Consider the following 13,080-nt stretch of genomic DNA (forward strand, 5'->3'; position numbering starts at 1 on the left):
GACCACAAAAAAAGTTATAATTAAAATATTAATTTAATTATTACTAACTTATAATATGATAAAAATATTTTTTTAATTATAAAGTTTAATTTTTAATATATATATCTTTTAAATTAACTAATATCATATATCTTATATAAAACATACATTTAAATAGAAATTTAATCTTTAATTTAACTTACAAAATTTAATTAAAAAATGCATAAAATCTTCTACATAAATTTTGATAAAAAATATAATAGTTTTAAAAATATATATATACCATTAAAATCTTTATATACTTTATATGTATAAAGTGAAGTAGTTCTTCAATCTACTCTTTCAGCTCAAATAACAATAATGTTGACCAGTCAATATGAAAGGTAGAAGTTGTTAAAATAATACTTCTCATTAACCTAAATAATAATAATAATAATAATAATAATAAAATCTTCGTATGTAGTACATGGACAATATAGTTCCTCAATTCCTTTGCAAATGAGGTTATGTATTCATTTATCTTGCTATATAAATGATGGATAAAAGTAATAAGGAGGACGTTATAAGTGACTTAAACAAAGAGTAGATTTCTAACCCACATATGACAAAATATGATGGGGGTGAAGTTTACTATGAAAGAGGGTGAGTCTCAAAATATGTTAGGATAAGGTTTATCGTAGAATACCATGCAACAAGTGGAGAGCTTTTTATAAAGGGTATGAAATGCTAGCTAGTTTAGTGAATATTTTTCTTTTAGTGTTTTGCCTCATTATGATATGTTTAATGTTATCCCTTAACACTCTTTGAATTTGACTTCACTTTTATATTTTACTTAACAATATTTCTTTTATCTTCTCTTAAAATCAAATGTAGATCCATGCATGTTTATACCATAAAATTTTATATAAATTTAGTCTCTGCACCTATGTTTTGAGTAACATCTATTATAACTCACAATTATGTTATTTGAAATCTTGGGATGTCATTATTTGAAATTACAGGTAAGAGAAGTAACCTTGACAATAAACATATAAAATTAGGGAAGAATTTGTCATTAATATAAGTTAACACACACTCTACAATATATGTTTAAATTTGGAATAAAAAATTGGTCAATTCAAATTTTTTGTCCAAAAGATATTGTTTTTAATGTATTAAAATGTTTAGTGTTGATAAATTATTTATTTAATCATGTTCTGCAAATTAAACTATTCACATGACCATGTTTGGAGGAAAGAGAAATTATGTTGATATGTGAGCTTCAAATATCATTTCAGAAAATCCAATAATGCATTGCTTATGATTTGGATTATATCTTAATGTAATAAAAGTGTTCATTCTATTTCTTCTTTTGGCAATTGTAATAAAATTATGTGATATATATGCTATTAATATTGTGATGAAAAAGTAGAAGATTGAATTAGTTTCAAGAACAAATTATGTAATAAAATATTTTCCTTTTTTGTAATTTCATTTTATTGAATAAATTTTTATATTTTTTAAATCAATAAGTGGTTCTATAACATGGAAAATCAATAGCCACTAGGCAAAGAAAGGTACGATAGCAACAAGATAGAGCAGCACTTGCCTAGAAGGAATAAGCAAGCTTATATTCATCATGAGACATAAGGATGCCACCCAACTAAGAGGTCAAGAGGCCAAACGAGGAACAAATGAATCTCAAGCATTTGCTTTCTAAGGGCACCATGATGACATGGTTCAAGCTCTGAACCAAGGAGTTCTATCTTCAGATGAATATAGGATGATGATTCAAGATGATGCTAAGAACAAGGATGGCTTACAGAATGTCAAAGCCAGGAGTTGCATAGAAAAATATTCATCAAAGCCAAGAGTGGCTTCAAACTAACACTCATCAAATAACGCTCCAACAAAGCACTATCATCGTGGAGAAGGGAGTTCTTCACCATTGGCGACTGCAAATAAAAATAGAAAATAAAAAAAAAAGTAGAAAAAGCCAATAGCTCAAAATAGACAGGCTTCGTACATGTTGAAAAGGCCGAAGCATTTAGAAAAAGGCAAAAATAGCAAGAAAAAAAGGCTAAGCTTCAAACATGTTGAAAAATTCAAAGCTAAGAAAATGAAAATTCAGAAACTCACCAACGAAAAAAAAAAACCCAACCAAGTCATCTAAGACTAACAGTTGTTCAGGCCACTAGATATTAGAGATCCAAATAAGGGGTAGATTCATCATACCTCCCATATTTAAATAAACCCACCACTTTCTCCCTGAGAGGAGCCAATTGAGAGCCAAGCAAGGAATAATAGCCATATGGGCTACCAGATACCCGAGATCTGAACGAGGGCAAAGTTACTTATATATAAAATTCCCAGTTAAGCTAGAATGATCACCGAGTAGCCTATTCACCAACATCCCTAGCAAACTTAGATTAAGCCTGAAGAGGCTTTCGTAAATAATAATCAGCGTCGCATTGTCGCCACCCGCCGAAACGGACCTTGGCATTCGCGACGATGGTCGGACTCTTTTTAATAGTTTTGAAAAGTGGTGGATTGTTAGAACGACTTATTCTCAAACTGAGACCTTGTCGAACTAACAATTTTATTAAAATGGTTCACCAATCCATGTTAACCCCAAGCGGGACCCTCCATGGATTAGTGGTTTTCGCAAAAAGGGTTCTTGGAGTCGCCACCAATGTTTTACTCAAAACATTGGAAAAAGAGTTAAGGCAATTGATTTCGCAAATCAACTTAGGCCATTACAACCAGAGTTGGGTAAGGGAGTCGGTTACGTGCGGGGAAGGTGTTAGCACCCCACAACGCCCCTTTCGGGTTCCCTATGACAGATTATTTCATGAATAATAGCTTAAAATTATTAAATTACCCCTATTTATTAGAACGATATTAAGTGAATTATCTACATGATGAAAGCTTTAAACATGCAATGCAACAATCAGAAAGCGATAAAGAAAGCAATAAAAGACGAGTTTTGGAAGAAAACCTCTTGAAGCGTGCTTTTATATATTTAAAAGAACTAGGAGGCTTTTTGGCGCTCCTTCCCACTACACGCTCGCTTTCTCCTTTCCCTAAAATAAAATTTTTACTATGGAAATCAAATAGATTTCCCTTCGACTCGTTCGAATCTCAAGCAAATGGCTTATGATTCAAGAACTTCGTCGGATTGGCTTTCAGAGAGATTTCTAGGGCAGAGCACTGCTCAAAAACCCAAGAATACTCAGCCAGGGGGTCCAGAATAGCTGGAAAAAGTGTGGAATGACGTCCAAATGACGTCCTATTTATAGGGATGAGGCGCAGTACGGCCCCTGGGTTCAATACGGCCCATATTGAGTTTTTGTACTTCAATACGGCCGTATTGAATTCAGTACGGCCGTATTGAAATACAGAAACTTCAATACGGCCGTATTGGTTTCAGTACGGCCGTATTGTAGTACAAAATGTGCAGTACGGCCGTACTGAACTCCAAGGAGGCCGTATTGAGCTCCAAACCTCCCACTTTCTTATTTTTGGCTACTCTAAGACCTCTAAACCTACAGATAGTCATCCTATGGTCTTCTGGGAGTCCTTCTGGCTGACTTTCCTTTGATCTTTGAGAGTCTTCGAGTCTTATTTCCGACCCGGACAATTTTAGGGGTCTACACGCATATCAAGCCTAAAGAGGCTTCAACCCAAATACTACTCAAAACTTCGAAACCCCCCAGCGGAAGGGACCAAGCTTGGAGAGGCTTTAGTGAAAGAATACTCATACTTCATAATCATACAATCCCTAGTGGATAATCGCCTAAACAGAGGCGAGACAATCAAGGTCAGGGGCATCAAGACTATCCCCACATCTCACCAGCAAGCATCATTTGCCTTTTCATCCCTAGTGAATGACTACCTAGATATAGGCGAAACAATCAAAGATGAAAACATCATCAACACTTCCTCCTGGTTCCCCAACAAAGAAACAAGACAAAACAACTACGATCACCCTATGGAGATGAGGATTGCCTACCCATCAGCATAGGGACATTTATAACTAATTACCCACATCATCGCCAATGTTAAAGAGGTAATCATGTTAAGGAAACCTTCTACGGCCTGAAGAGGCTGCAAAGAATACTCCAATCTCCTAGTATAGGTCGATTGGAGCCTTAATACCAGTCTAGCCTGAGGAGGCTAAGCTTAAAAAATATCATAGGTCAGCTAGAGCCTTGATACCAATCCAACTTGAAGAGGCTGAGTTCAAGGAATACTCACCCTAAGGCTTGGAGAGGCTATGCAAAGAATACTCACCCCCTAAGGCTTGGAAAGGCTGTGCAAATAATACTCACCTTAAGGTCTAGAGAGGCTATGCAAAGAACGCTCACCCTAAGGCTTGGAGAGGTTGTGCAAAGAATACTCATCTTAAGACCCGGAGAGGTTGTGCAAAGAATACTCATCCTAAGGCGTAGAGAGGCTATGCAAAGAATACTCACGCTCAGGCCTGGAGAGGCTAGCAAAAAAGTCACCGAGCTTAGAGAAGCTAAAAAAATATGAACTCACGCCCCAACAAGCTTGGATAATCTCAAACTCATTCGCTCAACTGCAAAACATCAACAAATTCTATCGAGCATCAACACCTATACTAGCCTAGAGAAGCGACAAAGGATACTCAACCCTACTCATCCTTATGGAGATAGGAAGTGGGAGACCTGAACAAAACATCTACATCTTTACTTGCCTTTGGAAAGCGTAATTGTAGTATCTTACTACCCAAAGGACAAGTAAAGGGGTAGTTGTAGACATCAGGTTTTGTCCAGGCTATTCCTACAAGTGACGGGAGACTTCTAAAGTAAGAAGAGTAGTCTTAGAGGACCGAGGGAGGCACGAAAGTGGGTTAAGATGGAGCCCAGGGAGCTTGGAAGACATTTTTGCACGAAAAGAACCAAAAATCTAATTTAGGCTCGGAACGATTGTTCCTAGCATTAGAACGAACCTTCCCAATATAATTTTTAATGTAAAATTTGCAACCCCGAATGGCCATTCCCAAAACCCTAATCCTATGTAAAACTAAGACGCAGAACAACCGTTCCAGTGTTGGGAATGATCATTCCCCTTCCCTGGGTGCCTATAAAAGCGTGCCCAAGACTCATTCTCTAGAGGGCGGGTAGACGAAATTCTTCTCCCCTCTCTAAAATTTTTAAGTGATAAGTGAGGTCTTTGTAGAGCGAAAGACTACCAAAAAGTGCCCCCATATGAATTTGTGAAGAGATTTATAAAAGCTTGCTTCAGAGGTTCTAAATTCTTTCTCTTCCTTTTTCCCTCTTTTTATTTGCTTTACTTATAGCTCTACTTGCATGCGATAGATTGGGCACCATGTAGATAATATAGTAATACAACTGTTGTAAATTAAGGATAATGTAAATTGTTGTATGTCTAATAAAACAAAAGGGGTAGAAACTTAATTACATCGTTATTATGCCAAATTTGTCATAGGGTACCGAGCTAAGGTGTTGTGGGGTGTCTAATACTTTCCCCACACGTAACTGATCCTTAAATCCGACTTTGGCTATGAAGGCCCAAAATTGGCATTTTTGAAAACCCTTTTTCTTTTACTGATGTTTTGTGTAAAATATAGATGGCGACTCTTTCAAACTCTTTTTCAAAACTATCAGACAAAGGATTAATTTAGTCTTTGAGCATTTCGAAGCTGATGAGATTTTCAAATCGGAGGTCCATAAACCATCTGTGGGTAAGATAAGAACTTTTTCGGGTCCTGACATATAGGAGTGATCCCATTAGGTTTTTGTTTTAAGTTTTTACTCTGTATTGCGATGTAGTTGTGTGTGGTTGTTGTACAATATTACTGAATGGTTTGTTGATCTTTGTATGGAATGGTGAGACCCCAATATAACCAAATTGTTAAGGCCATGGAGATGATGGCCATGGAATTGCAAAAATAAAATACTCATTTTGCTCATATGGAGGCAAGTAGAGTTGTAGTTGAGGTAGCAAGGTTTGTGGTGTCATAGGAGGGGAGGGACATGGCGAAGTTTAGAAAGTGTCACCTTCCCTTGTTCAAGGGGGATTTAGATCTAGATGTGGTAGACCATCGGATGTATGAGACACAGAAAATCTTTGGTTTGTTAGGTTTTACTAATGTTAGGTTTGAGGCACTTTATTTCATTTTATAGTCCATTGTATATTGTTTCTAGGGTAGGTTACTTGGAGACTTTTAGTCCATTTAACCTAATTTTGAAGTACACTCATTTTCTATTTTTTCAGTCGTAGAAGTGGGGTGGCATTTAGCAATGCTTGAGAGTGTGACTAGTAATTGGGCCAAAATTGGGCCTAGGCAAGATTTTACATATTGAACTCATTTTGCTCCTAATTTTTCATAGGTTTGATCTAGCTAGGTCTTATCATCTTTAGATGGACCTAACTAGACCAAACAAAACATTTTTGAAATTAATTCAAGGAGCAAAAGGGAACCAAGGCCGCCTAGCTTGCCTTAGCTTCTACCTTTGACCGAATTGCTTCTCACACTTGGAAGCCTTGAGAAGCTTGTGCTACAAGATTCTCCTTAGCTTGCTTCCCAAGCAAGCTAAGTGAGAAGCTTGCTCCACAAGCATTTTAACTAGCTTGGACGGTCAAGCAACTCAACCATGGTTCACTTGAACCATGGTTAAAGTTAGCTTGCTCCCTAAGCTATCTCCTTCTATATATTTGTAACTCTAACCTTTTCCCTCACTTTGGATGAATAATATTCAGAAATTCTTATAGAATTCTCTCTTCCGAAGCCTTAGAATTTTGTGGAGAACTTTCTCCCCTAGGTTCCTTCACAAAGGTTTCCAACCTTTGTGCCTTGGTGCCTCAATCTTCTAGCTTCTTGAAGAAGCTACCGAATCTCCTTGTTGCTTCTCCACCATTGAAGTTTCTTCAAGGTGTTTTTCTCTTCATTGGCGTGTCAACCTCAAGATAAGAAAGGCATTGAAGGTGGAAAGTGAAGAAGAACATCAACCAGTTCTACTCACTTCCATCATTTTTGGTATCAGAGTCTTGGTGCTCTTGAGGTTATGTGTTCTAACTTTTCTTATTGAATCCGTGTTGTTCCTTCCTTTTATGTCATAAATATATTTTCTGAATGGATCTAGGTTTAATACATATTTTGACGGATCCAAAATGTCACATGAAAATTGATTGATTCATATTATGCTTGTTCCATTACTCTTGAATCAATCCGGTTTTTGCCTTAGGTATTCATTGTGCTTGTGCGTTTTTATTTTTGTTGAGTCTTTCCTATTCCATAAACTGAATCCGTGATTGGATTATAACATTTAATAGCATGTGTTTTTGGTTTATAATCATGGAAGTTTTGTCTAGAGTCATGTTTAGTCGTTTACATGTCATTAATTCCTAGACTAGCTTGTTTAACCTTTGTTTTTGTCTTGTTTTTGGTCAATTCGTTTTGTGCAATTTATATACTCTTTGTACCTGACCTATCTGTGCTTTTGTTTTACATATTTGAGTTCTTGATTTGCTATTAGTCCTGGCAAATTTCTTAGAGTTAGGTTTCCTTAATGTTTTGCTAAAAGTTTGTCAAAAAAATTCTGTAAACAATATTTGCCTCCTAGGACTTCTTGTGTCTTGTGTGTGGCTGAACTGTGTGAACGTTTTTTGTCCATTAAAACAGAGGCAAAAAAGAGGTATAAGTGTACTAAAAGCATTATAAAAACAAAAGAAAAAGTGCTTGAAAAATTTCTTAAAATTTGTACAAAAATTGTGAGCACTAGAAAAACAAATTCACTAGTATACCTCTTGTTTTGTGAAATTTTTGGCAGTAGTTTTTATACACCAAATCCGAGATTTCTATATGACTAAAAGGCATTAATACTCCTGTGTTGTAAAATAAAAAGAAGTGAAAAAGAATTTGCAAAAAGAAGAACAAAGAAAGAACAAAAAAAAAAAGCCAAAGGAGTTGAAAAACTAGTGTTGTTTTGCTCTCGGTTTGCCTATGTTGCTATTTTCTAAAAACTTTCCAGCCATGAACACTTGAGATCGTGTCTCATTTTGTTTTGTAATCTTAGATTTTATTTTGTAATCTACTCTAGTTGCATTGATAGGTCTTCCTTTGTGTGCTAGCCTTTCTTTGGTGCCTTAATTTTTGCTTGTCTTTGATTGGAATTCTTTCTAGTCTTGTCTCATCTATTTCCACCACTTGGTGTAGCTTCTCCTAATTGTTCCTTTTCAGTTTTTACCATATATTCCAGCAACTTAAGGTATGTTGAGTGCTTCTTGAAGGTGTGGAAGGCCGAGTTACAAAGGAAGCCAACTTTGGAAGGTTTTGTGGTGGCCTAGGAAGCTTGCTTCTCCATTGGAGGAAGGCTTTGGAAGTCCAAACACCTAGGAATAACTAACATCAAGGTTATTCCTAAGAGAGGAGTGACACACTTATGAGGGCTGCAAGGATTGGTGGCTGAATTTGGAGATAAAGGAGCAACAAAATTTTTAGAATTTTTTTGTGAAAACTAGTGACTAGTTTAGAGACGGAAATTTGTTTGTCACAAAATTTCCCTTGATAAATCCGTCTCTAAATTTGCCATTAATTTAGTGGCTGAATTTTTTTTTTCTAAAATTTGGTGCAGCCACTACATTTCATTTAGTGTGAATTTATATTTGATTTAGTGTGAATTTACATTTCATTTGAGTGTGAATTTACATTTCATTTAGTGTGAATTTACATTTCATTTGGTGTAAATTTATATTTCATTTCTTGTAATTTTCATTACTTTCATTTCTTGTACAAGACCATTTTAGGAGTGTCTTGGAGTGCCTTTGGTGCATTTCCATCTCTCCTTAGTGTTTTCAAGTTAGGATAATACGTATAGTACTTGTGAGAGTGGTCCTTGGAAGTCTTTGGTACTTTCCAAGCTCTCACCTAGGTTTATAGCTTTATACGCCTAGTTTATGTTTTCTTGTATTTATGTTTTCATGCAATTTATGTTTTCAAGAAATTTATGTTTTCAAGTCTTGATTGCATTGCTGCTTAATTGTACACATTAGGCATTTGCTTGTTATTTTTCTTTTTGAAAAAGAAATTTGTGAAAACATTTTGTGCAAGGCAAAGTACAAGGGGGTTTAGAGATTTTTACTTGAAGAGGCTTGGTTATTTAGTGGCTCTTTGTAGCTCACCTCTCTCCATAGTTCAATTTGTACTCTTAGACCTCTAAGTGCCGAGTCTAGCACTTCAAAAATATTATTTTCTTCAAAAACTATTTTTGTGTGAAAATAAATTTTGTTTAAAAATGTCTCAAAACTTTGACTATAGTGGAAGTGATAGCTCTCCAAAAAACATTTCTTACTTAACTAAAGAGCTAAAATCACTTAAACTATGGAGAAAGCAAGAGACCATTCAAAAAGAGAATGAGAAAATTGAAAGAGAGGGCCAACTTGCTTTCTTGGAAGAGGAATTGAGAATTCTTAGAAAAGAAGAAGAAAAGCTTAAAGAAGAAATGAGAAAACAAAAGAGGAGAAGTAGGAGCTCTCATTCACAGTATTCTTCTCCTAATGAAAGCCTTAATGTAGGTGACCATTATCAACCTCCCCCTAGAAGAACTATTAAACCTAGGGAGTCCAAGGTGGATCTCCCTCAATTTTTTGGGAAGGATGATGTGGAAGCCTACCTTGATTGGGAGATGAAGGTAGAGAAACTCTTTGCTTGCCACAAGGTGAGTGAAGAGAGAAAAGTGCCACTTGCAACCCTTAGCTTTCAAGGGCATGCAATGTATTGGTGGACCTCTTTGGAAAGAGAGAGACACCTCCATAATGATCCTCCTATCCAATATTGGAATGATCTTAAGAGTGCATTGAAGATGAGACACATTCCCTCTTATTATGGTAGGGAGCTTATGAACAAGCTCCAAAGGCTCCAACAAAAAGATATGACTATTGAACAATATAGGCAACAAATGGAGCTATACATGATGAGGGCATGTATTAGAGAAGAGAAAGCCACCACTGTACCTAGATTCCTAAGTGGTCTTAACTTAGAGATTAGAGACCAAGTGGAGCTACTACCCTACAGGGACCTAAATGACTTGGTCCAACTTTGTGTAAGGGTAGAACAACAAATGTTGTGAAAATATTCTTCTAAAAGAGAAAGCTCCCACTTTAGAACTTATAAGAAAGACTACATAGAGGAGGAAAAATCTTTTGAAAAGAAAACTATTTTAGAACCCTCCAAGGAATTAGCTAAGAATAAGGATAAGAACCAAGAGAAGGGTAAAGGTACCCACACTCCATACACTAGCACAAAGACTAGTGATATAAAATGTTTCAAGTGTCTAGGGAGAGGTCACATTGCTTCTCAATGCCCTATAAAGAAAGCCATGATCTTAAGGGGGCATGACACTTATAGTAGTCAAGAAGAGACTACTACCTCCTCTTCAAGTGAGAGTGAGGATGAAACAAGGCCTCAAACGTCTAAAGTGGAGTCAGTTTATCCTTATGAAGGAGAACTCCTAATGCTTAGGAGAATCCTTAATAGTCAACCTAGTGGTACCCTATCACAAAGAGAGAACATCTTTCATACTAGATGTAATGTTTCAAACAAGGCTTGTTCTCTCATTGTAGATAGTGGTTCGTGGTGCAACTGTTGTAGCACTAGGTTGGTTAAAAAGTTGAGTTTAATTACTATGCCACATCCTCAACCTTATCATTTACAATGGCTTAACAAGGGTGGAGACATAGTAGTTAACCAACAAGTGAAGGTCAAGTTTTCCATTGGGAAGTATGAAGACCAAGTTTTATGTGATATAGTACTAATGGAAGCTTGTCATATTTTGTTAGGAAGACCATGAAAATTTGAAAAGAAAACTATACACAATGGTCTTACTAATGAAATCACCTTTATTCATAAGGAAAAGAAATTTGTGCTCGATCCTCTATCACCTCAACAAGTGACTGGGGATCAAACACAAATGAAAATCAAAAGAAAAGAAGAAAAAGAAAAAAAAATCACTTTGTGTAGGGAAGGGTAAGGAGGAAGATATATCCTCTAAGGTATTTATGACCAAAAAGAATTGTTTTAGTACTAAAAATCCTATGAAGAAAATTCTATTTATTCATAAAGATCTTAACTCTTGCCCTCTTGCTGCCACTTGTCTTGAAGAGGAGATTCACAAATCAATTGTTTTTAAAGAAAAAGAATCTCAACTTCAAGATTTAGTAAAGAAGAAGTGGACTTCACTTAGTCTTACTTCTTGTGCTACTTCTTTAGTGGTGCCCAAGGTAGATAGCCCTCCTTTGTGTAGGACTCCTCCTACTTTAGTTGTTTTAATAAAGCACCCAATTCTTGGAATATATTATTTGATGGATACAACATTTGAGCCTTCAAGGCTCCTTTTGACACCTTCTTCTAATAACTATCCAACAAATAATATATTCCAAAATTGTTTAGGAAATTTTCTAGTTGTATTTTCCTTATTTTCTAGGGAATGCCTAGGTTACCACATAGGGTACTTTAGGCAAGATATTCTAGTTTTTAGGATTAAGTCCTTAGTGTGTTATAGTCTTAGTTTTAGCACATTCTTAGGATTTAGTAATATATCTAGATTCTTTTTAGGAGAGGATCCTATTCATTATCTTAAAAGGTATAGTATCATTAATTTCTTTATTAGGTTCTATGAATGGATTCCTCTTAGGATATACCTTTCACATGTTTATATTGACAATGTCACCTCTAATGAATGTTATTATATATTTGTAGGTGTGGATGACCATCATGAAGACTCTCGAGATTTGAGGTCAAATCCTTTTCAAGAGGGAGGGGATGATGGAAATATGTCAAGGCCAAGGAATCCAAGAGGTGATACTTTAAAAGAACCAAGAGGAATGGGATGATTTTGAAAAACTTTTCATATGTTGTATATAAACTTGTACATAGTTTCCTTGTATAGGCTTATTTTTGTCTTTGTATTTTTGAGGCACTTTATTTCATTTTATAGACCATTGTATATTGTTTCTAGGGTAGGTTACTTGGAGACTTTGACTCCATTTAACCTAATTTTGAAGTACACTCATTTTCTATTTTTTCAATAGTAGAAGTGGGGTGACATTTAGCAATGCTTGAGGGTGTGACTAGTAATTAGGTCAGAATTGAGCCTAGGCAAGATTTTACATATTGAACTCATTTTGCTCCTAATTTTTCATAGATTTAATCTAGCTAGGTCTCATCATCTTTGGATGGACCTAACTAGACCAAACCAAACATTTTTGAAATTAATTCAAGGAGCAAAAGGGAACCAAGGCCACCTAGCTTGCCTTAGCTTCTACCTTTGGCCGAATTGCTTCTCACACTTGGAAGCCTTGAGAAGCTTGTGCTACAAGATTCTCCTTAGCTTGCTTCCCAAGCAAGCTAAGTGAGAAGCTTGCTCCACAAGCTTCTTAACTAGCTTGGACGGTCAAGCAACTCAACCATGGTTCACTTGAACCATGGTTAAAGTTAGCTTACTCCCTAAGCTACCTCCTTCTATATATTTGTAACTCTAACCTTTTCCCTCACTTTGGATGAATAATATTCAGAAATTCTTATAGAATTCTCTTTTCCAAAGCCTTAGAATTTCGTGGAGAACTTTCTCCCCTAGGTTCCTTCACAAAGGTTTCCAACCTTTGTGCCTTGGTGCCTCAATCTTCTAGCTTCTTGAAGAAGCTACCGAACCTGCTTGTTGCTTCTCCACCATTGAAGTTTCTTCAAGGTATTTTTCTCTTCATTGGCGTGTCAACCTCAAGAGAAGAAAGGGATTGAAGGTGGAGAGTGAAGAAGAACATCAACCAGTTCTACTCACTTCCATCACTTGGAGGTGTAGAAAGTTTGCAAAGGGGTTAAGGCATGAGTTGAAGAGAGTGGTGGTACACATGTCTATCATAAAGTTTCCGACTTTAGTTGAGAAGACAAAGATTATTGAGATGTTGAAGAGTGGTAGTGGTGGCAAGGCTGCCAAGACTCGAGAGGGACCATCTAAGATACTCCTATAATATAGTTGGATTTTTTTTTTACTATTATTATGATGGATAATGAAATGTGAATGGATTGAATAACTATAAAGACACTTCAATATTCAAATGAAAAAGAAAATTTTAGTA

Source organism: Cajanus cajan, chromosome 2 (genome assembly GCF_000230855.2).
Source record: "Cajanus cajan strain Asha chromosome 2, NIPB_CcT2T_4, whole genome shotgun sequence".
NCBI lineage: Eukaryota > Viridiplantae > Streptophyta > Magnoliopsida > Fabales > Fabaceae > Cajanus > Cajanus cajan.